Source organism: Anas acuta, chromosome 1 (genome assembly GCF_963932015.1).
Source record: "Anas acuta chromosome 1, bAnaAcu1.1, whole genome shotgun sequence".
Lineage (NCBI taxonomy): Eukaryota > Metazoa > Chordata > Aves > Anseriformes > Anatidae > Anas > Anas acuta.
This window is the reverse complement of record NC_088979.1, coordinates 115,441,752-115,466,664: the sequence shown is the minus strand read 5'-3', so window position 1 is coordinate 115,466,664 and position 24,913 is coordinate 115,441,752. Positions and strand designations below refer to the sequence as shown.

At 40.6% G+C, this 24,913-nt stretch overlaps 1 long non-coding RNA gene across 1 annotated transcript in view; it reads left to right on the top strand.

Annotated features, from left to right (window-relative positions):
• The first annotated feature begins 21,183 nt into the window (after window positions 1–21,183).
• LOC137862543 (uncharacterized) overlaps window positions 21,184–24,913 on the top strand; it is a 60,701-nt gene continuing 56,971 nt past the window's right edge. Inside the window, exon 1 of the long non-coding RNA XR_011100388.1 lies at window positions 21,184–22,196. This is a non-coding gene — a long non-coding RNA (uncharacterized lncRNA). The remainder of the gene's footprint in view (window positions 22,197–24,913) is intronic.

Genomic DNA, 24,913 nt, shown 5'->3' with positions numbered 1-24,913 from the left:
AGTAGCATTCAGTCTGTAAGGGATTTTTTTTTCTTCTCTTTGTTCCAAAGATTGTGATCCCTTAGTTTATACTTCTAGATTTCCCATTTTGTTATCCAAGACTTCAATGTTCTCTTTTTTGTGTGTGTTTACTGTAGTCCATTTTTTCCCTGCAGTGAAAACAGTTTGAGTCATTCTTTCATCAGCATTTTACTAATATTTCTTCCCTGATCATTAGTGACTTTCATAAAGTTATATAAAATTATACAAAATGGGGCATAGCTGATTCTTGAGGAACTCATTTATAATCTCCTTTCAGCCATAAAACTTCCCTTTCAAAAAGTGCACTTTGTGTCTGACTTGAGACAGCTTCTCATCCTCAGAATTTCTCTGCTAATCCCCATCTCTTCCCGTTGTACTAATAATTCCCTGTGTGTTATCACAGACTTTGCTAAAGTTAAGACAGATGAGATCAATCACATGTCCTTTGTCTAGAATGTAGGTTATCTCGTCAAAGAAATGTATGAGATTAATCTGGTACAATCTACTTTCGGTAAGCCCGTGCTGTATTTTATGCCATTTTCAGTTGACCTTCGCGTCTTTAATTATGTTTTGACTTAGAAGTTGCTCAGAAGCTTTGCATACCTCTGAAGTCAGAATTTAAGGACTGTAGTTATCCATATTCCTTCTCTCCTCCTGGCTAACCTCTTCTTACACACAAGCACTGTATTTTCTAGGTATCGCCCTTATGGTACTTGATAGAGCTATTAAAAAGTAATGCTTGACAATCAAGAAGTTGCAGGCCTACAAAGCAACTCCATTTCAAGCCTTTTATACACTGGCTTTAGCATGTGATGACATTTATTGGGGATTCTTGCACAAATGAAAGCAACCCACAGAAGTTAGACTTGCAAACACTTAAGTGTAGTGAACAGGGGACCGCAGATAGGAAAGTTTTCTTGGCGCTTTGGCTGAGAAAGGCGTGTGTATGTGTGAAATAGAACCATTCCTTAGAGAGTGAGTTAGACTGATATATCTCATCTAGGCCAGATCTTACTGTGCTGCTAACAATCTTAACAAGGTTAAGAGGCACATAACAGATTACCTGGCTGCCCATCCAAGAGAGAAGCCAACTAATATAAACTTCTCTCTGTGCCACTGTGGAGGATGTCCTTTGGCAAGAGATGTCACTGGGCTGCTGATACAGTTAATCAAAGCCACAGATATATTTAAACTAGAATGCAGAGAAGATCCCAGAGGTGCGTGACTAATACAACACCCGGTTCTTCTCCAAAAATGCCAGTAAAATTGCAAGGAATAGGGAAGGCAAATCAGGCTGCTCAGACTTCAGTTGACTGACAAGAGAATGAGCACTGACATCTCCATGTCTGGCAATGATACTGAGATTTTTTGGTTAGTCAAATTCTGTGCTGGGGGTGAGGAACTCCAGAAAGTGTTTCCCACAGAGCTGAATTTAAAAAACAAAACCAAACCAAAACAACAACAACAACAACAAAAAAGAGCGGCAGATGAGCTTCACTGTAGATCAGTGTAGGTGATGGAGATAAGTAATCTAAATTACATTTGCATGATGCTGATCTTGAAATTGGCATTCTCAACTCAGGAAAGAGATCTTGGATTTGTCCTTGACAGTCCTCTAAAATCATTGCTTAGATGTGGAGGCAGACAAAAAAGGTCGGCACAGTGTTAGGCATCATTAGGAATGTATCTAGAGCAAAATAGAAAGGATTGTTTTGCTCCTATTTTAAACCTTGATGCATTTCTGAGTGCTTTTCTCCACAATTTAGGAATGACATGGTGGATATAGAAAAGATACTGGGAAGGGCAGACTAAGAAGATGAAGAAACTGCTTGATGAAGAGAAACTAAAAAGGCCAAGATTTCTCAGGTTGCCGAAAGTGCTGAGGGGAATATGATGGTTGTTTCTGACATCAAGAATTGGTGGATAAAGTATCATAAAACTTAGTTATGAAGAGCAGACCTAGATGGTCAAGACTGAGATCTAGGTCTCTGTTTCTAGACTGCTAACCTAGACTAGACCTTGCCAAGTGCAAGTCCAGAACAGGGAGTATGCATTGAAACTAGCTGAAGTTGATTTAAATCTGATAAAAGAAGGTGCTTTTCACACAGCAGAGAAGTAATTTCTGAATCTCTAGCAAAAGGATGATGTGGAGGCAAACTGCTTTAGGAGGCTCAAGAGGGAATTAGATAAATTCATGGACATTTAGTTGGGTCCACAAACTGATCCTAATTGAAATAGGCATTGATGTGTCCCTCTGATGTCTTCAGTCCAAGATTTGTGGATGTTTCAGGAGTGCGAGGAGACAAATAGCTAAGTAGTGGCTTCTTTGCTGCTGTTGGAGAGTACTGGGCTTGAAGATCTGGCCCAACAGGGCATTTCCTATGCTCCTTGTGTTTCAGGTGCCTCTAATAGTATAAGATTTACTGCTGTAAGCAGATTCCACAATGGGAAAAGACTGCCTCTCAAAAGGGTCCACAGAATCCCAGGGTGGAGTCATTCCTATTCCCATGGGGATCCCCAGGTACTTCTCAGTGTCCCACGGCCATGTTTTCCTTGACTGATTATCAGCTAAGGTTGTGCATTTGTTTCTGATCAGAGCTACCCTTAATCCAGTTTTTCAGTCTATATGGGCTATCCCTCTCACTAAGAATACAAATTAAATATATATATATATGCACATATGTGCACACATTTATTCAAGGTAAACATTTTAAAGGTGAGTGTGGTTGAAGGTATAGATGAAGGCAGTCACTTATTTGATTGAAATCCTCATTAACTTTTTATAAGCCTTTACCTTTAGTAAGTCCCTCACCTTATAAACTCCATTAGGTTTGTGTGTTTTGGTTGGTGTGGAATGTTTGCAGGAACAGAGGAATTATAGGTCATTTTCCATTTTCTTTCAATTTGTTTTCACCTGAGGGGGAATCTACCATTATGTGGCCAAGTAGGAAAGGATATGACTGTACCATGCAAGCCCTTTTCAAGATAACAAGATATTTTGTTTCCTACATTTGTCTGACCTCACCACTGGCCTTTTCTGGTTTTGTCCTTTTAAAATATCTGTACATGTGAGTGCAGAGGGCTGATGCACTGTCAGTTATGAGACAGCACACTTGCAGGGTCCTCCAGGGATTTCAGCTTTGCACTTGGAAGCATTGTTTCTGAAAAAGGCAGTGCTGGGAGGGAGACTGAGAGAGGCTGGATGTGCTTATGCATCCAGACTGCAAGATTTTAGGGTTAGGTACCCTCAATTTGTATGCTTGTGTTTATATATATTAAAAAAAAAAAAAAAAGTATGCAAATATTTGGTCTTGCAAGAGATGAGGCCTATAAGGAAAAAGACCAAACCAAACAAGGAGGGAGAAGGATGACTTTGAAGCTGGAACTCAGGAAAAGTGCAAAAACAGAAGGGGAATTCTAATAGACTTAGATAAATAAGATTTGGATCCAATTTAAATAACCCCAAACAGTAAATACCAGCTAAGACATTCCCAGCGGTAAGAAGCAGAGGAATGCAAATGTAGTAAATTGAGCAAGACTGTAAGGGATGTTGTACTGCTCCCACGTAGAATGAGTCAACATACGCTTTTCCAGGAAGAAGGTGGCTTCCAGTAGAACTTCCTGCTGAGATCTGTGCTCCTGCCTAGGTGGGATCTTGCAGTGGTCACTCAACTCCTCCAGGCTTTGTTGGCAGTCTAATGAACTGAGGGAGCTGAGGCAAGAGAAAACACACCCTGCTCCGGAAGGTGGTATTAATTAAGTCATCTTCTTAAAGTCATCTGTTTCATGAAACTCAGAATAGGGAAGGCATGTAAAGAGAATTGGGCAAGAAGTGTTTTCAGCTCAGCTGATGTCTGAATCTGGCCTTTGCCATTCAAAACAGACAACAAAGTGCCCCTGCTCTGTCTTGCAGTTGGTGACCTGGAACTGACTGCCTCTCTGTCCATTATTCAGTGCCTGGGCCAATACAGTCTGCAAAGTACATAACAGTTCAAATTCAAGGATTTATATCCATAACTGTATTTGTGGTTTACATACAGTATCTCACTTCAACTAAAGCACTTATTAAGACACTTTATTCAACACTTTGTAGTTATAAAATATCCACAGCACCTTTATAAACCTAAGCAGAACCTTTTGTTTTTCTAAAATACTCATCTCCTTTACCAATATGTATCGATGTATAAGATTTAATGTTAAATTACAATCTAGTTTCACTAACATTGGAAATTGCAGTATTTGGCACAATTATTTCAGTGCTGTGTTAAAATGATGAAAGGCTTAGAAGATCAGAACATAGTGATTGATATGGAATTCAGCTTATCTGCCTTATAAGATGTGATGAAATGAAGATTTATATGTGTACAACTTATGATTTATCTCTGAAATTAGAGGCTCTACTATGTGCATCAGGGTTATGTGACAGGCTGGTTTGAATGCAGCATTCTTATTTTCACTATTGGTCCAGTTGTTTTCTATGTCTGTTGAATTAGACTGTAAAAGCTGATATGCGTGCATAAATCTTGCAGTAAAATGGATTTGCTCTGGGGAAACAGGCTTCCCATTTTCTCTCCCCTCACCTTGAGGCATATTTTAACAGATCCCTAAAAATATTGCTAAATGATTTGGACTCCTAGTAAGGATATGTGATTCCACAGTTCCAACTGATAAGTCTTTGAGGAGGGGAGTAGAAGATGATTAAAAGAAAAAAGATGAGAGTGATGCTATTCTGGGGACTTTCTTTTATACTGGGACAAGACGTATGCATTACATTTTGTGGTGGAAGCAGGAAAGACAGGAATATGAATACAATTGTGTGTACCTCCATAAAGAAGTGAGCTACAGAGAAGCATTTATGACTTTACCATTTCCCTCAATCAGTCAGAGAGAGCTCAGCCTGATCTGTGACACAAACCTTTGCCCTCTCAGGATTTTAGGGTGGTTTTCCAGGACTTTGTGACTTTGCACCTGCAGTTTAAACCGTAGAATCGAATGGACCCTGTTGATCATATTTCTGTTTATTATTAAAGTTTGGAAAAAAGATTACATGAAAATATGCCTGCATCAGAAGCTATTGTGGTACAATGGGAGCAGATGTGTAGAGTTTAACACTTGCTTTTGTGTACCCAAGACCCCCACTACATGCCTGTTTGTGGCTGTGACCTCAGGCTAGCTCTAGACTGTCCATCAACCCAATCCCCACTCATAGCTATGCAAGGCCAGGTGCATCCCAGGGGTGCATCATTCAGTTTGACCTCGTTTGAAGGTTTGACCTCAGTTTGCAGAGTTTGCAGCCCAGTGTGAATTCAAATGGAAGACGTGGGAACATTATGAAAAGTGGCTTTCTGTGCTGAACTAAAATGGTCACCAAGCCAGCTTTGAGCAGAAAGCCCAGTGCTCATTCTGATTTTTTCTGGGGGGTATGCATGCTCTTTGAACCATGTTGTATGGCCAGGACATTTCAAAAGAAGTGGGGGATGGTGTAGAGGCAAAGCAACTGCTAATTAAATGATTGCAATATAGAAAACATATGAATAAGCTCCTGTATTTAAATCTAGACTGATGTATGCTTCCTGTTAGGAATGTGGAAAGAACTCTGCCAAAATATTAGGATTTCTGACTGACTTGTCACTCCCCCTCAGCCATCTTTAAAGTGGGTCAAAATGTAAATGCAGTGCCTTGTACATGTAATGAAACCTTCCTGCTGCAGCTGATTCACTGATGGGAACAGTCTATTGCCTAGTTACAGCTGAGAGAATATTTTTGAGTTTTCAAGGTATAAATCTGTGCATTTTGGTGCTGAAGACCCTGAGTTTGACTCCTGATCTTTGTGACTCTACAAGAGTACATATTGCAAAATAATATTTTCACCTGTATAGACTGGATAACAATGATAACTGGTTGGCACCTTCTGAGAATTGGGGTCATTGGCTGGTATCATCTTTTTGCAAGTCAGGGTGTGGGGCTAACGTTTGTAGCAATGGTGAACCAACAGGTTCAGCAGCTTGAAGAGAGTGTCTTCCTCCTCACCTGTACAGACTAGCATCTGTTAAGAGTCAGATCCATATATATTAAATAGGTCCCCATTGGAGCCAGCTGGAGCTGGCTCTGGCCTGACATGGGGCAGCTGCTGGGCTCTGCTCAAAGAAGCCACCCCTGTAGCCCCCTACTACCAGAACTTCGGTAAACCCCATACAGTTGTCACTGTTCATCTAGCCATGATACCATTCGGACTTGTGAATCTCTCGGGAAGAAATCTGCAGTGATTTGGCCAATCAGGTAGAGTCCTCTGCTACTTGTTGTGCTAACCTTATAGCATCTTTGTGGAAACTTTTTTGATCATGAGGCTATGGTTAGTTAGTGCGTACAGAAAATACAAGGAATATACTTTGGAGAGTTCAGTGTGCTCAGCTTGTTTTTCAGCACAGTAGACAAACTCTTGGCAGAAGCTTAATACTCAGTACCGGTTTGATTCCAAAACTGAGCAGCTCAAGAATATTAGAGACAAAAGCTTGCAATTCAAACTTTTTTTTTTTTTTTAAGTTAAAATGTATTTGAAAGTGAATCTTTGAAGACACATCTTTGGTGGGTGCAAATGAATGCACTACCACTGAATTGAACAGAAATATCTTTGAGTACCACATCAAGGTTATCATTTATATCACCTGAAGTGGATGCCTCAAATGCAGCTGGGAATGTACCACTATACATTAAATCATCCTTAAGGCATTTATACTTTAGCATAAAAACTTTAGCAAATACTGTAGCATTTTACACAACATACTAAGCAACCAAATAGATTTAAACATCTTCTAGAAATTGGGGCTCCTGATTTATAGCCACTGATAACAAGATCTCTTTTCTTCTCTAATCTACAAATGACAGGATTTCCTCCTCTTCTCTCCCTTCCCCTTCCTCTTTTGAGTCATTTTACACACTAGGCAGCACCACAGTCCTTTGCAGCCCCTTTAGCATAGTCAGGTAAGTTAACTCTCTGTCCAAGTTCTTCTTCATCCAGTTTAAGATTGACAAGGTCATGTCCTTGATTTAACGAGGACTCAATAGTGCATCTGGGAAACGCAGAGCTGGTATCAATCCTACCTTGCCTTCAAAATTAATTGAAAAAGCACTTTACCAGTAGCTCAATGACTACCTCAGAACATGCAGACTAAATTAAAAGAGCCTGGTTTTCACTCTGGATATTCTCCACCCATAGCTTTGATGAAATTTATAGGCAGTAGTCTCAAAAAAGCCACTCTTCCTGAAGCGATATTCACCTGTCCCTTGACGTAATTTTAGCACATCTTTCTCTCAAAATATGTTTACACTTTGAAGTTTGCATATACACTGATGACAATCTTTCTATATGCATGCAGGCTGGGAACAGCTTTTGAGAAAGTATTATCGAAGGGTATGTTAAAAATTGCTCAGTGGCCAGAAAGCAGTCACCTCACTGAATTCTGAGTGAAACATAAACAGCCATTCATAGACTACAGGAGATAATAGTCTGTTTGGATTATTTTAAAAGATTCACTAAGCAATGGCCCCTTCTCCATAAATGCTAACTGTGCTAAATTCCAAAATGTCTTCTGAATAAAATACTGTATATGGCCACCCAATTAGGTTCGCTTTAGGGAAGCAGCATACCTAATGGACCTAATTGCTCAAGAAGCATTATAAAGTTACATTTTTTTTTTTTTGTAAAATATGTTATACCATGTTCAAGCAAAATAGTTTAGTGATTAATATTCTCTCTTTCTAATTCCAGAGATGAAATCTGAAGTGAGCATTGAAATGGTCCACTGAAATTGTAAATAGCATGCATGTGGGGAAAAGATAGCAGGTTTGTGCTAAATGGTACTTCTAAAACATTACAAAAATAATGTTCTGGGCATAATTGTGTTCCATTAGAGTGGATAGGTGCCTGGCAACAAAACTGAACAAATGTATATAGACTGAGAAAAGAGTATCTTGATGGAAAAGGCTCTTGTCATTTAGCTCAATCTGTGTATGCACAGATTTTGCTGGTGAACACAATAGAAGATTCTGAAGCTGAAACAAATTGAACTAGTTTACAAGGAATGCATTTATGGGAAATGGGGGCAAGATGTACTCTTTTGCTTTTTGTAAGGTCCCAATGCTCCCTTTAGCAAGAAAGCTGAACACATGTTTTTTATGAGGGCATTACATGAAAACCAGCGAATAAAAGAATTATGCTTTGATATTTTGAAACTGGAAACATGTAGTTTCTAGGGGGGAAGAGTAGAGTTTTGTTTTGTTTTTTAGTTTTGTTTTTCTGAGGTATTACTTTCTCCTTCCTTCAAAGCATGAACTAAATCTGGCAGTGTTCAACATGACTGGAAAAACAGGCACAAGGTGTTTCATTTTGCGATCTGAGAAAATGAAGTACTCCTAAAAGAGTCAACACTACATAAAACATTACACACTGTGGCATGAGCCTGGGTGTTTTGGCACACATACCTTGAAATAGCCACAAGGGCAAAGCTGTGAGCCACGCAGATGCAGACAAAATGTCTGGCAGCATCGGGCCAGGTTATGTGCCAAGTTCATGGTGCTGACTGTTAGAGCAACACATTGTTCTGGGGTGTGGGTTGTGGGTGTCCTATGCCAGTCTGCCATCCTGTGTCTGTCTGTCCTGCCAACAGTTTCTGTTTACACTGCAGTTGATACTGACTTCACTTCAGTGCAAACTGGGGCTTGCTGAGGAGACGGGCGCTGGGCTGTAAGGGACTCATGGGGACTGAAATCGGCCCTTTGCTTCAAGCAGATGGGTAACTGTTAATTTCCATACCTACATCTTTAAGTTACAGATGTGCTTAATTTTGTGTTTAGTTAGGGGTTTGAAAGTGCAGCTGTCTGTCTGGATCAAGGGTGCGTGCATGGAGCACCTTTCTCAGTTGCTTACGCTGCAGAGCCTGTAGCATGCTGGCCTGAACGGCATGGTGTTATGCTTTGAGGCTGTCAGACAGCTGAGCCTGGGCCTGGGGCTGCGTTCCCACGGGCACACAAGTACAAACTCTCTTGGAGAAACGTATTGTCACCTTCAGTTCTTTGGCAGTAAGACCCTGGATCCTTGTGAGTCTCGTCCAGTTTTGACAAGAGGAACCAGAAAGTTTAAAACACATTGGTTACGTCTCCTTGGAGAGAGGCTTTTGTGTCTGCACTGAGTAGAGAGGCAGTGTTCTCAAGAAAACATGTTCAGTGCCTGGCTGTGTTTCCTCTCACGATTGTACAACATATTTCTTCCTTAGGGGCTTTTCTGTCTATGTTTGAAAAGTCATTTTACCTGTCACTGCCATGAGTTACCTTAGGATCAAAAGGAAATGCACAGCTTGCTGCTGAACATTAGCCTCTTTTCATGCAATTATAATTTTGCTATCACTGGATGGTAAAAGACATATAGGATCAATTCAGTGAATTACCTACCTACCTTGTCTGAGGTAGACCATGGGAAGAAGGAAAAAAAAATCCCAAAGCCCATCCTTCTGGAAACAGAAATCCAGCAGAGTCTAAGCCTAATCAAGTGTTACAGCAGCAAATGCCACTGATGTGAATTTAGCATCCATCACAGAAGCATAGCATACTGTACAGCATTTCAAAGCTCTTGTCTGTGGCTTGGTAACCTCCAGAAATGTTTCACACAGAATCACAGAATGTTAGGGATTGGAAGGGACCTTGAAAGATCATCTAATCCAGTCCCCTGCCGGAGCAGAAACACCTAGATCAGGTCCCACAGGAACGTGTTCAGCTGGGTTTTGAATGTCTCCAGAGAAGGAGACTCCACACCCTGCCAGGCAGCCTGTTCCAGTGTTCTGTCACCCTCCCCATGAAAAAGTTTCTTCTCATATTTAAGTAGAACCTCCTATGTTCCAGCTTGCACCCATTGCCCCCTGTCCTGTCATTGGGTGTCACTGAGAAGAGCCAGGCTCCATCCTCCTGACACTCACCCTTTACATATTTATAAACATTAATGGGGTCACCCCTCAACCTCCTCTTCTCTGAGCTAGAGACCCAGCTCCCTCAGCGTTTCCTCATAAGGGAGATGCTCCACTCCCTTAATCATCCTCGTGGCTCTGCACTGGACTCTATCAAGCAGTTCCCTGCCCTTTTTGAACTGAGGTGCCCAGAACTGGATGCAATACTCCAGATGCAGTCCCACCAGGGCATAGTAGAGGGGGAGGAGAGCTTCTCTAGACCTACTAACCACACCCTTTCTAATGCACCCTAGGATTCCATTGGCTAATGTTTTATTTCCCTTCTGTTCATGAGATGCCCACAGATGTCTCTTGTCAGCTTCCTAGCCTTAAGTTGCTTTTCATATTTGTGGCTGGTGACTGCAGACTAACATGAGTCCAAGGCTTTCCAGAGCAATGTTGCAGCTCTGTCATGTGTAGAGCCTGGTGCTTCAGTAATTTCAGTAATTCAGTACATTTTTGGTCTGTTCTCCCATGTGCCTGGTGACAGGATGAAGGGGAATGGGCTAAAGTTGTGCCAGGGGAGTTTTAGGTTGGACATTAGGAAGAACTTCTTTCCTGAAAGGGTTGTTAGACATTGGAATGGGCTGCCAAGGGAAGTGGTAGAGTCACCATCCCTGGAAGTCTTTAAAAGACGTTTAGATGTAGAGCTTAGGGATATGGTTTAGTGGAGGACTTGTTAGTCTTAGGTCAGAGGTTGGGCTTGATGATCTTGAGTTCTCTTCCAACCTAGAAATTCTGTGATTCTATGGTGATTATTGCCATTTTATATCTTGCTTAGCTAACTTCTGTTTTTAAGCATCGTTTTCATTTTTTTCTCAGTGATTTTTTTTTTTCCTGTAATGTGGGAATCTGTCTGAATGGCAGAGCTCTGTGAGGTAAAGCAAAGGTCTTAATGCTTCTTAAAACCAGTAGGAAGAGGAGCAACTCTTACACAGCAAAAAGGAGAGGAGAGATCATGTGTATGTATTATGTGGACAATTCCAAACAGCTGGGTTTTGGAGCTTTTCCCCACACATTTATAACCGTTCACACAGGTTTTGTCTTCTGCAAATGGTTGGAGCATTCCTTTTTCTTGCAAGCAAAATTATTTATGGATTGATTCAGTGTTTGTACCTTAGTATCTGTCATGCAACCAGTTGCACACCAGCAAGAACAAATAATACATATTCAAAGCAAGGAGGTTGCAGATGTTTCTAAAACTGGAATAGGTTTCTGGAAATGGTGGTAAATAAGATATACAGTCACAGCATTTGCATTGGTTCACAGATGATTTGCAAGCAGAGAGAAAAAAAAAGGATACATATCATCACACAGTTTATTTGCAAAATAAATAAATAAATAAAATAAATCATTTGACCAGCTCTGTTTCTCAAAATTAAAACTCAACTGAAATGAAAGAGGACTCTGTAGTTTTTATTGCTGAATTACAACAATTTTTGAGCTTGACTGTAAAGGAAAATATGAATGCTTAGATGTTGTTTGACCAGCAGCTTATGAATGTACTCTTTAGAATGTAAATAGTATTTTTCCAACAACCAGAACTATGTAAAATGCGAATAGACTCTATTTTCAAATTGATTAGACTCCTACTTGGTCTTGTAGGGTGTGGGGAGTCACAATTAAACTAATATAGTAATTGGATTTCCGCCACACATTTCACAGTTTGCATAAGGCTTATTTCATGGTGATACCTTCTGAAACTACAAAGACAAGAGAGAAATCATATTTGCTCATTAAGAAACTGATGATGATTTGAAAGACCAGAAAGGCAGCAAAAAAAAATCACCCAGATCTACATGAAATATGTAGTAAGTGAGTTTTTTATTTCCCTGTGAAAGTAGATGTTTTAAAAAATAATTTCATTTTAAAAATCCTTTTATCACAAATGTAATCTAGAATAAAGGTCAACTACAGACTAAATCTCCTGGAAAGATTTAGGCATTTGATAACTCTCTAGTGTGCCCTGTCAAGCAGTCATTGATTGTGCGCATTAGCCAGAGGTATATAAACACTTATAAATATTATATGCAGAAGACTAGCTGCACTTAGATTAATGATTAATAGGTCTGCTGTTGGTAATCCAAGGCATCTCTTTTGCATGAAGAAAGCAATTAGAAACACACTTCCGAATATCTCAGACAGACCTGAGATGGTACACAGCATAAAATTGAAATCTTGAAGAACCTACATACAAGAGCCTAAATTAAATGTACAGATACAACCCTATCACCTAACATTTCCTGTTGTAGCTAAGAAGAAATTACTAAAGCTGTTAGGTTGAAAATGCAATATTTTTTTTCTTTGTCTAGAATCCCTAAATTGTTGTTATTGTTTTGTTGTTGTTTTTCCTTTTTTTTTTTTTTAGCTTTGTTTTGCTTTGTTTCCTTTTAATACGTTACACTGTGTTAAAAATTAGAACAAAGTCTGTGATACCTGTCTAGCATTGGTAATCAACAATACAGTTAAGAAGTACTTATTACGTGGAACTAATGAGAACAGCATCATTTAGGAAATGAACAGGGATTAAAGCAGAGCCCTTTAAAGTGTTGCAACTCTTATTTTCATCACTGTATATGGTTTTCCCAATGTCTCCACTGGTGTGGTCTGTAGCACTGGGCAGTTTTCCACAGTTTACCCTGAGGGGACTATGTGGGAAACAAAGGTACTTCACCTAGTGAGATGTGCAGCTTATTGCACATGTAGGTGTGGGATAGTGTCAGGCCTGGGAGAGATGGAAGGCCCCCAGGTGTGAACACACTTTTAAAGAGAAGGTGGCACCTGCTGAGTACTCATATGGCTTGGTAAGTAATGTAGAGTTAAGTAATGCAGAGCAAAGTAGTGTGGAGCTCAAGTCAGGGTGTGATTTCCTCTTTCAGAAACCTTAAATATCTGGTTTGCTAAGGAAGAGAAGATTGGTGGATCACTGTGTATGTATCAGTCAGCCATCCTCCCACTCTCAATCTGTCACCTCTTGTTAAATTTCAATCAAATTTGTCATATAGGCAGAGGCCACAAAGGCCTGCAAGATGCATTGGCTAGGGGACATACAGAGCCTGTGGGACCCTTGGGTCCCACAGCCAGGAGGTGGCCCATGAAGCTCACCAAGGACACATGCACTCATCACCCCACGCTCTGTCCCTTGGCCTCTGGAGACACCCATGCAGAAGGGTGAGGATCAGCGGGAGCTGAGCGCAGCGTGGTGGGAGCTCAAGCAGTGCTGAAAGACTGAATGAAACAGAGGTGCCTGTGGTAGAAGGAATTAGAGTGTGAGGAACACGAAGGTATTGGGAATACAGAGTCATAGGAAATAAAGTGTTATTCTCCCACTCATACAGCTTGCTGAATATGCTGTTATCCTATGTTGCTCTGCATTGCTTTCTATTTTAGGAAATAGCTGCTCAAGGTGTTTTTCTTCTTTTTCATTTATAATTTAAAATTTTACTTAGCATAAACATAATTTTGTAAAAGAAATTATGTATGCACTGTAATGGCATGCTTAGCAATAGCATTTTGAATTACATTCTTAAATGAAGGATAATAATTATTATTGTCTTTTTTTTTGTTTTGTTTTGTTTGTAAATTATGAAATTAACTCCTTCATAATCCCCCTCCAATGAAGTGTTGGAAGGAAAATATATCTAATTGAGACTTTTTCAATTTAGTTCATTAGGGAATAATGGAACGGTTGATTAAACCATGATTTTATATTAAACCCCAGTTTTGGAATCTTTTGCAACCTAAGGAAAAATCCCTTCTTGTGTCCTGAAATTTCTCCTGCTGATTCTCAGGCAAGAGGAGACTTTTTCAATCTTCATACAGCTTGGTTATAAAGACTTTGTATTTCTACATTAACCACCACAGCATGCTGTCGATCAGGGGTCTTTCTTTGCTTTGTCTTGAAGCCTTTAAAACACAGGAACATTTGAACTCAAAAAGTCTCCAAACTTGGCTAAAGATCTGAATTCAACCTTGAAGCACAAGGTAACTCATGTCCAGTTTAAAGTCATATCCTTAATCTATTGTGCCTACAAATTGTGAAAGGGTCACCAAACCACCAGGAGATCTTTCGTAGCTATAGTAGGTGCCATAAGCCCTCAATGCAAACAGTAGGCAAAAGTCTGATGTTAGATACAGAGAGAGGTTCAAACTTTCCTCTGAATTTCCTTACTTTTGTGCATCCAAGGTCAGAACCTTAATGTTATCTGAATATATCGTTTTGTGATTTAATAAAGCAATGTTAGAGGCTAAAGGTCTGCCTACTGTGTGAGTTATTTTTAAAATGTCCTTCAACTTTACTAGACTCCTGAGAATAGAGCAACTTTTTTTTTTTTTTTTTTTGAGTAAAGTCATCAGGGAGAGTTCTTGGGTGGGAGAGTCAGAGGATGATTAAACTTAAGACAAAAAATATTCACCCATTTTAATTTCACTGTTTTTCACAACTGGTGACCCTCCTATGCAAGTGGATGTAAATTAAACCTTGCATGCATTGTTTAACAGCTACTCAGAGCCTACAGAGACCCGTCTTACTGGAATCTTCCTAGTCAGCAGAGTGTAGTGGAAACATCTGTGCAATCTGTACTTGGCTCTGGTGAGGCTACACCTTGAACACTGTTCATTCCTGGGAACCTCAGTACACGAAGGACTTTGAGGTGCTAGAGCATGTCCAAAGAAGGGCAATGAAGCTGGAGAAGGGTCAAGAACAAGTCTTACATGGAGCAGTTGAGGGAACTGGGTTTATTTAATCTAGAGAAAAGGAGGCTCAGGGGAAACCTTATCACTCTACAACTACCTCAAAGGAGGTTTGTAGTGGCTTGGGAGTTGCTCTCCTCTCCGAAGCAACAAGTGATAGGACAAGAGGAAATGGTTCACATTGCACCAGGGGAGGTTTAGGTTGGATATTAGGAGAAATTTCTTCACTGACAGGGTTGTGAAGTGTTGGAACAGGCTGCCCAGGGAAGTGGTTGAGTCACCATCCCTGGTGGTATTCAAAAGACGTGCAGAAGTAGGACTTATTGACATGGTTTAGTGGTAGGTTTGACAGTGCTAGGTTAATGGTTGGACTTAATGATCTTAGAGGTCTTTTCAAACCTAAATGATACTGTGATTTTATATAGCATCTGGGCTTTCTAGAGCCTCTAACAAGCAGTGTTCCTTCCTTTTTCCTTTTCCATTCTAGTATTAAAAATCACTTCAAGTAGCAATTTCCCTTAATTTAACAGGATTTTGAACACACATGATAATTAATGCAATCTAATTAGCTTCTTAATGACCCAGGGCCTTAAGAGGATCCTTGAGTTCTCATTTGACTCAATACATCACCATTTGTGAGGTTGTAAGTCCATTTAATTTTGTCCTGTCCTGCCTTGGGAACGCAACTTTTAGTTTTAGGTGTCCCACTCCATAAGAAGACTAACTGAATTCTCTTTATCTCCATTTTAAGTTGTACTGTTATACTTTATTCTACTTTATTTCAGTATTTATTTCAAGTCTCACATATTCCTTCTGGTGTAGCTAGGGATGGAACCTCTTAAAACTACAGGGTTGTTACCTGTGCCATCCTTAGTTATGACCACACTGATTTCTTGGTACATTGGTGCATTTTTCTCAGAGAAGTCCTGTTTACAGTTCCTTGTCAAAAGGAAGCTGATCCAAGCTGCTAGTTGCTGCTCTGTGCTCATTGGTGCCATCCTGAAGTTAAATAGTGCTAGAGAGACATCAGAATCTGAATCTGCATTCCCTATCTAACATGTGCTTCAGTATTTTAATGTTTTTCAACATACTCTTGAGGATAATAAGAATGGCAGGGAGAAGGGGACAAAGGTGCTACTTTTTAACGTACACTGCACTGAAAATTCCTAAAATTCCCACCTATTAAACTGGGGCTCATGTTCAAAGATTACTTTCTCAGGCATAACAAGTGGGAGTTTTCCTATCCAATTTTAACCATCAAAAATGAAGCATCTCATTAAACGTAAATGTTTAGACTTTGTCTGTGGTCAATAGAGATAAAATGAAGATCAATTGCTCCAGAGAGCAATTAATTCTATCTTAGCTAACTATCCTGGAACAATGTGAAAAAGAAAAATCCTCTCAGAGTACCTCATTTTCTTCACTTACTGTAGAGGGAACCTAAATAACTAGTTATGACCAGATACTCACTTTGAATAGCTGAAATTAGATTGTATGAGTAGCACAACTGTGTCTAATGAAAATAGGAATTGATAAGCAACTCTTTATATGCAGAATCTTTTAGAGGGGCTGAATTGGAAATGACAATTGTCTAGGACAGTTGTTCTCCTGTTCTTCAAGCTTTCATATATCTGTGTCTGCTTTGCTCTAGGACATCAGTTATTCCCCAGACACCTTGCTCCATGTATCCTTCCCCTTCCCTTTTCCTCTTCCTCTTCCTTTTCATTGGTATTGAAATCAACAATCATAATAATAATAACAATCTTGAGTTAGATTGTTATTATTATTATTTGATCAGAATATGATAATGTTGGTAACTTTTTCTGTAGGCATCTTCAGCTTTGAAAGTTGACCTCACAGGTACAATTCACACTCCTTTTGAGATTAAACTGAAAGAAAAGAATGCCCAGTGATGTGTATGTACTGCAGGTCTAAACTCAGCTCCATAGATTTTTGTCAACAAGTGTGTGCATGTAGCTATTAAATCTTTTTCAACTTTGCATTAATTTTATAATTCATACATTGTAGATTAGAAACCCCTCCAAAAGAAAGAAACAAACAAAATCACATCTTCCTGCTTTAGGGAAGGAGACTATTTGTCAGACCCATTTTGAGAAAGTCGTATATCATTTATGGCTGTTTCACCTCATCCGGGCATCATATAATGACTTAAATTTTTACATGTGGACAGAGTCCTAGTCACCTTCTATACCTTGAGTGATGGTCTATTCTTCAACCTGTGAGATATAATGCAGTGGTATCCAGGTTTGGCTTCATCAATTTAGAAGGACTGTAACACTTCCTTGCTTGACAGCATTTATGGGAAACTGAGTTTTATTTTCCCAGTCTTAAGGGACTTAGGACTCGCTATCTTATGAGTGTATTTAATGCAGCTCTTTGTGTTAAGTTTCTGAGTTCTTTCTTGGAGACTTTCAAGCTGTTCTGTTTATGTCATTATGTTATTTTACGTTTTCTGTAGTGGCGTTGGCATCAAACACTTTAGACAGTCCCCTGTATCAACTTAGAGTAGACAAATTCCTTTGTTTGATATATTCTGTATTTATTTATTTATTTATTTAGTTTAATTATTAATCCCAAACTTCTAGAAATCAGTCTCACTGGATGTTTTTTTGCAAGTTGTAATCACCATCTGGTCTCTTATCAAGAGCTCAATTACTGTGATTGCTAACTGCAATTGCAAGATTAGCTCTTTAACCTTAAATCAGTCACAAACTCTTCTGGATTTTCACCTTCTGTTTGCTTAAAACTTCTGTCTGAACTATTTCACTTTTATGACTAGTATTATCCTTCCCAAATTAGCCTCATTTGCTTCAGTTAACTGAAAACTATTACAATTTATTATTTTATTTATTTATTTAGAACCAGCTATTACCATATTTTCTCTTCTGGCTGTTGTCTTTTTGAATGATGCAGTCTGTTTGCATGTAGAGGGGGAATAGTGGATTAATATATTCCTATACCTCAGGAAGATATTTAATTGCTTTCTTTTCCAATTGCAGACCACTACAACTGTGAGTCACTGTCTACACGTTGCTTAGTGGCCCTTGCTGGGAGCCATATCAAAGCAGTCTCCTCATAGACTTATAGCCTTTTCTCAGACAATTGAATAGGATTTTTCAGTGAAAAAAGAGGTGATTCCTAGCTGGTCGCCTCCACTGGTGCATGCATGAGAAACACATTGCTGTTTCTCCCTTAAATAGAGAAGTGTCACAGTGCCAGAGGGTTTTGTAAATAAGGCAGAAGGCCAAAGAACACTGCCAAACCTGCTACCTGAAAACCAGATAAAAAAAAAAAAAAAAGCATATTGGCTTCAGCTACCAGCTACACTCTATGTGTATGAGTTCCCTTTCTTTTAGCACCTTAAGAGACCTGTTTTTGTCTGTCCTTTCTTTATTAAGTGGCCTTGGTCTCTTAACCTTCCTTCTTGGCTATCCAGCAAGTAATTAGTGCAATTAGCTTTTGCATCACTATGCTAATTGCTCATATTGTCCAGTTGATTTCCCCAAAAGATATCTGAAGAACCTGCACAGGGAAAAAAAAAAAAAAAAATGCAAAGCTCACAGTGACAGTGGGTTAGAAAAAATGGGACTACTGAAAGACAGGATGGGACATTTGTCACCACCTGATTAACCATCTGTGTGCAACATGTAACTCCTTTCTGCCAGTGATGGATCATACTAGCACAGAGCACATGGTTAAACTGAAGCTTTAACCATGGTGGGACAGACTCAAAACCCTGGTGAAGGATTTTGGAGAAGAGGAGGCTCAGGGGCGACCTTATTGCTCTCTACAGGTACCTTAAAGGAGGCTGTAGCGAGGTGGGGGTTGGCCTGTTCTCCCACGTGCCTGGTGACAGGATGAGGGGGAATGGGATAAAGTTGCGCCAGGGGTGTTTTAGGTTGGATGTTAGGAAGAACTTCTTTACCGAAAGGGTTGTTAGACATTGGAACAGGCTGCCCAGGGAAGTGGTTGAGTCACGATCCCTGAAGGTCTTTAAAAGATGTTTAGATGTAGAGCTTAGGGATATGGTTTAGTGGAGGACTTGTTAGTGTTAAGTCAGAGGTTGGACTCAATGATCTTGAGTTCTCTTCCAACCTAGAAATTCTGTGATTCTGTGATTTTTATCTGGCTGAGGTTTATTAAAGCTGAGGTTCTTAATGCCTTCTTTGCATCTGTGTTTACTAGCTAGACCACTTATCCTTGGCGTACTCAGCCTCCTGACCTGAAAGTCTGGGATGAGGAGCAGAAGAACGCCTCTACAGTTCAGGTGGAAACAGTTAGAGACCTGCTGCTCCACCTGGACTGTCACGCTTCCATGGGGCCAGATGGGTCACCTGAGGGTGCTGAGGTAGTTGGTGGATGTGATTGCTGGGCTGCCTTCTATCATCCATCAGCAGTTATGGTCATCCAGAGAGGTCCTGTATGACTGGAGACTTGCTAATGTGATGCCCATCTGTAAGAAGGGCAGTAAGCAGGACCTGGGGAACTACAGGCCTGTCAGCCTGACCTTGGTGCCAGGAAATGTGGTGGAACAGGTCATCTTGAATGCAGTCACACAGTATATGTAGGGCCACTGGGGGATCAGGGCCAGCCAGCACGGCTTCATGAAGGGCAAGTCCTGCCTGACCAACCTCATCTCCTTCTATGACAGGGTGACCCGCCTGGAGGATGAGGAAAAGGCCATTGACATAGTCTGCCTAGAGATCAGCAAGGGCTTTGACACAGTCTCCCACTGTATCCTCCTGGAGAGGCTGGCAGCCCACGGCTTGGACAGGTACACGCTTTGCTGGGTTAAAAACTGGCTGGACGACCAGACCCAGAGAGCAAGGGTGAATGGAGTGACATACAGCTGGCCACCGGTCACCTGTGGTGTTCCCCGGGAGGCGGCGTTGGGGCCCATCCACTTTAATATCTTTACTGATGATTTGGATGAGGGAATTGAGTGCACCCACAGCAAGTTTGCAGATGATACTAAGCTGGGGGGGAATTGTTGATCTGCTGGAGGGCAGGAAGGCCCTGCAGAGGGACTTTGACGGGATGGGTCGATGGGCAGAAGCCAGCGGGATGAGCTTCAGCATGGCTGAGTGCCAAGCACTGCACTTTGCCCACAACAGCCTTATGCAATGCTGCAGTCTTGGGGAAGAGTGGCTTGAAAGCTGTGCAGAAGAAAAGGATCTGGGGTTCCTGATTGATGTTCACCTGAGCAGGAGCCAGCAGTGTGCCCCGATGGCTAAGAAGGCCAACAGCATCCTGGCCTATATCAGGAATAGTGCAGCCAGCAGGACCAGGGAGGTGACCGTCCTCCTGTACTCTGCTCTTGTGAGGTCACACCTAGAGTACTGCATTCAGTTTTGGGCCCCTCACTACAAGAAGGACATTGGGGCCCTGGAGCATATCCAGAGAAGGGCTACGAAGCTGATGAAGGGCCTGGAGCACAAGTACTGTGAGGAGCGGCTGAGGGAACTGGGGGTGTTTGGTCTGGAGAAGAGGAGGCTCAGAGGAGACCTTATTGCTCTCTGCAACTACCTGAAAGGAAGGTGTGGGGAGTTGGGGGTCAGCCTCTTCTCACAGATGACTAGTGATAGGACTAGAGGGAATGGCCTCCAGTTGTGCCACTGGAGGTTTATCTTAGAAGTTAGGACACATTTCTTCCCAGAAAGAGCAGTCAGGCACTGGAACGGGTCACCCAGGGAGGTGGTGGAGTCACCATCCATGGGGGTGTTCAAGGAGAGGTTGGACCTAGTACTTAAGGACATGGTTTAGTGGGTGACATTGGTGGTAGGGGGATGGTTGGACCAGATGGTCTTGGGGGTCTTTTCCAACTTTAATGATTCAACACCTTTCTATTATTACTTTCACAATTTTAAGTAATGTAATAGCAAAGTTTTCTTTCTAAAAAGACTTTGCAATGTCATATAAGTTTCACACAGACCTGGGTGGCAATTTGATGCTTAATTTCCTTGTAGAGTAAAATTAATAGAAAAATAAAAATACTACAGGACCTACTATGACCTCCACAGCCATTGAGCATGGTGTATGTATCACTGGGAGCAGTATTTACGTAGTTAGTTTTCAGAAGGTCTCTGAGAATGGAGATAGAATAATAAAGTCACCAAAGCAACATACCAGAGCATATAAAAATAAAGTATTTCATTGATTTTATCTTATTCTGATATGTAGATGAGGCAGGTCTTGGTTGGGGATAGGTGAGGAAGGAAACCACCCAGCTAAGAGAAGAAATTAAAAACCATCTTGATGTAATCACAACTCACTTTGTGTTAATATGCTCTATGAGAGAAACTGCATAATTTGCAATTGCTCTCAGGTACATGTTGTTAAGGCCCTGACAGAGCTAATAAGCACTAATGAGCCTAAACAGTCTCACCTGGTTCTCCATCCACATATACGGGCCTAGAAGCTTTATTTAAGCCGACCTCTGGGCTCTTTCTATTCTTTGAGCTTCCTGCCAAGGGGGTTGATTACTACGTTTCTATGGATGTAGAGTTTTTTGATCTTAACCTGAAAACTGTTCTCCTGTCTTGACCTTTACCTTTGCTATAGATCTGCCTAGTAAATGCTGGTCCTGATCGTAATGTTGATCTGTGGATTGATTTCGTAGCTTGGCCTCAGACCTGCTCATCACTAGGAGTCTGCCTGATGAGCTAGGTTATAAGTTGGAGCTGGTCACCTCTAGACCCTTATTTCTTAGATGCTATGGGACTGGACCTTGGCTGGTGAGCCTCCTTCCTTTCTTGCTCTGGGATTTCCTTGGTGCTACTATCTCGCCTGTTCTTGCTTGTACCTTGATGTGCACAGAGATCCCTGCAAGGCCTTCAAGCAGCACAGAAGATATCTTATCAAGGGCAAGCCTGTGATGCCCTGCCAGAAGGGGTATGCAGCCAGGGAGCAGTGAGAGAATGAACAAAAAAATATCTCCTTTAACGAGAATGGTGAAGATCTCCTATGGCTCTTCATGTATATGTTAGCTTTCCATAAAGTCTGTGGCTGCTGAACTCATGGAAAAAATCCTACACCTGTTTGAAGTACTAAAACGAAGAGCTGGATCAGCTGGGTATAATTGCCTAATGTTCTAGGAGCAAATAATGGCTCTTTTTCCAACTGTTATGAAGTGCTGCTACAGAAGCACCACCAATGGACAAGATGTGAAGCTGGCGTGGGCTGCTTTCTGCCAAATAAGTGACTTTGTTTGGAAGCAGCACTGGAATTGTAATTTGAATCCAGCTCAAGATTGAGGAGAGCCCTGCGAAGGCAAAGATAACTCCCCATATGATGATAAGTTAACCAGTGTGCAGGAGAGCAACTCCTAGCCTATTTCAGGCACAAGATGTATGTTGAAACAGGATGAAAGGCTTAAAGAGGAGGTGGAGAAAATGCACTCCATTCAAATTCCATTAACAGAAGCTTCAGTCAACCACAAACAGTTACTTCTAATACAACTTAAGGAAGGTAAGAGTGCTGAGCTTTATTGCTTCTAAAAGTACGGTTCTATTAGTAAAAGCAATATGCTGCACATGCTTAAATGCTTCCATATATTTTTACAGTAATTACTTCTATTGGCACCTTTCAAATGTATTTGGAAAACACTGAGTATCTGTTTGCTGCAGTATTGTTGGAGGTTGCTACAACTTCAAGGTGCTGAAAATCATCTTAGCCCTCAGAATAAGGTTTAGGAGGAATGGAAAGAATGTTAAAGGCAAAAGTTCAGATGCTAATCAAGCATTCTGTCATTCTGTGTGTCTTAATAAAAGAAAATATTACTCTGTTTACTCATCTACAAATTATTGCAAACACTTTCTGGGCTTGGCATGCAAGAGATATCTTATGGATGGTCTTGGTTGTCTCAGCTAAGCTGTTCATCTGCTAAAGCTGTGTGAACTTGTGGTGCACTTATTACTCCCTCTCTTTCAAGCTGATGAGGTTTCTGATACCTCACTTTGAGGGAAAGAACAGTCCATCTTCTGTCTGAAAGTTAGTGCTCTTTCTAATGTTGTTTCCATGCTGGTTGGGATAGATGCGCTTTCAGAAAAGCCAGGATATCAGTGTGGTGGTAGTGGTTATACTACTAAAAGAGTATGCTTGATAACATAGTAATGACGTTGGATTTTTTTTTTATAGTAAGTCTCCTTGCTAATATGTATATTGGATATTAAAAAAAAAAAAAGGTTTTGTGGCTAGCTCTATTTTCACAGATGTACGTAAAGTTAGGCCTTGTTAGACTAGGCTATGTTGCGTTCCTGCATGATTTAGGTCACTTGAGTCATTTGTTGACAAATGGGTGTCACAAACCCAGAGATGGGTTGTTTTTCTTTCTTCCTCCTTCCACATTATGTTACACAATTACTGATTTCTAGGTACAGTTCTAACTGATTATATCAGAATAATGAGCAATCTAATGAGTTTATTGTCCTGTAAGTCATAAAATAGCTAGAAGTAGGCTGTGCTTTTCTCAGATTTATTTGTTCAGAACTTGCACAATTATTTTATCTCTCTTAAACCTGTGGATGGGAATTGAGTGGTTTCTTTGACATTCAGCTTCTGAGGTGCATTTCTCCTATTGGTAATTCTTATCAGGAGCAAGTCCTTAAATCACTTACAGACTAGTAGAAGATAAAGCACACTTCTTTTTTTTTTTTTTTTTTTTTTTTTTACCTTGAACTGTTCCACAAACACTTTATGTGCATGTGTATCTTGCATTCTTAGGGGACTTGCTCATCTGTGTGGTGGGTAGCCATTTTCTTCACTGCATGAAGAGGCTACCTTGGGGTGGAAACTGGGAAAATCCAAATGTGTGATGAGCTCTCTAAATTCTATATGTTTACTACAAGTATGTGGTATCTAGTAGAGATGTGAATCTTATTTTCTTCATGTGATGCTTGTGGTCTTATCTCAAACTAGTGAGACTGAGAGAACTGTCATGCTAACTTTTGTCTGCTCATCTTCCATAGACAGGTCTGTATGAGTTAGCAGACTGTCTAGTGGTTTTGTAGTTCTTTCCAGAGGGCAGTAGATGCATGTGCTGAAACTGTATGTGTAAGACACATCTTTGGCTGTTGCTAGAGTGAAGTATTTGTTGCTACCATGGAACATGTTGCTGAGAACTCACAAGTAACCTCACAAGTAACACTTGTGAAATCTGTGCTGGACCCAGGTCAGGATAGTATGATGGCCAGGGCTTCTATGAATGAGATTTTCAGGATATAGCAGTTAAACAGAAGCCATTACCCTTTCTTGCTAGTCTTCCCTCTCAATTCCTACAATGTTACAGCCACATCACTACTACTACTCTTCTTCCTCTTCTCTCATGCCAACCGTATGTTGGAAGAAGTACTGTCCTGGAGCCTGTATTAAATCTATTCTGGTGCACAAAGCACTGAACTACTCAGACTAGTCACAGAAACTGAAGTCAGGAGTGCTCTCCAGTGATGCTTTATCAAATCTGTCTCAAGGAAACTAGTTAGAAAACTAATGGCAGTGACAGCAGAGTCTTTTTTTTTTTTTTTTCCCTAAGGCTGAAAGCATATTGTGCTACGTAATGCTTTTGCCCATATCAGTCTTAGGGTTATCTAATGTGTGGGAGGGACTGAAATGGGGGAGCTCCTAAGTTCCCAGGTGTGCTGACACAAAGTAGACCCCTGCTTATTATACTGGCATGCATCCTGACGTTTCTGCCTTGTCTTTTGTCTTGTATGCTTGATTTCCTCTTAATGTCACTTCTGTTGTCACTAACAGCTTGCTTGAGAGGAAAATTGTACTATGCTGGGATTTGAGATGTACAGATAGCTTTAAGTTTGGGTTACTGTCAAATGCATTTTCAAAAACTTTGTGATCATCTCTTTCTGAGCAGTGTGTAGTTATATGCTTGCCTATTTACATTAAGTCCTTGTGTGCTAAGGCTCTAGTGAGAAAGGAGGAGGTGGGGAGGAGAGGGAAGGGAAATGTTCTAACTGTATGTCAAGCAGTGGCCTTTAACATAAAACCTGCTATTTTGGTATGAATATTGGAGGAGGCAATCTTCAAATTTGCTTTCAGATGACATGAGTGAAACTCAATCACATTTGTGGAAAGCCGACATTGAAAGAACTTGTCTTTAAACTAGTGTGAATACTTGGAAAACTTTTTTTTTTTTTTACACCAGAATAACTTTATTCATAAGGTGGACTGAG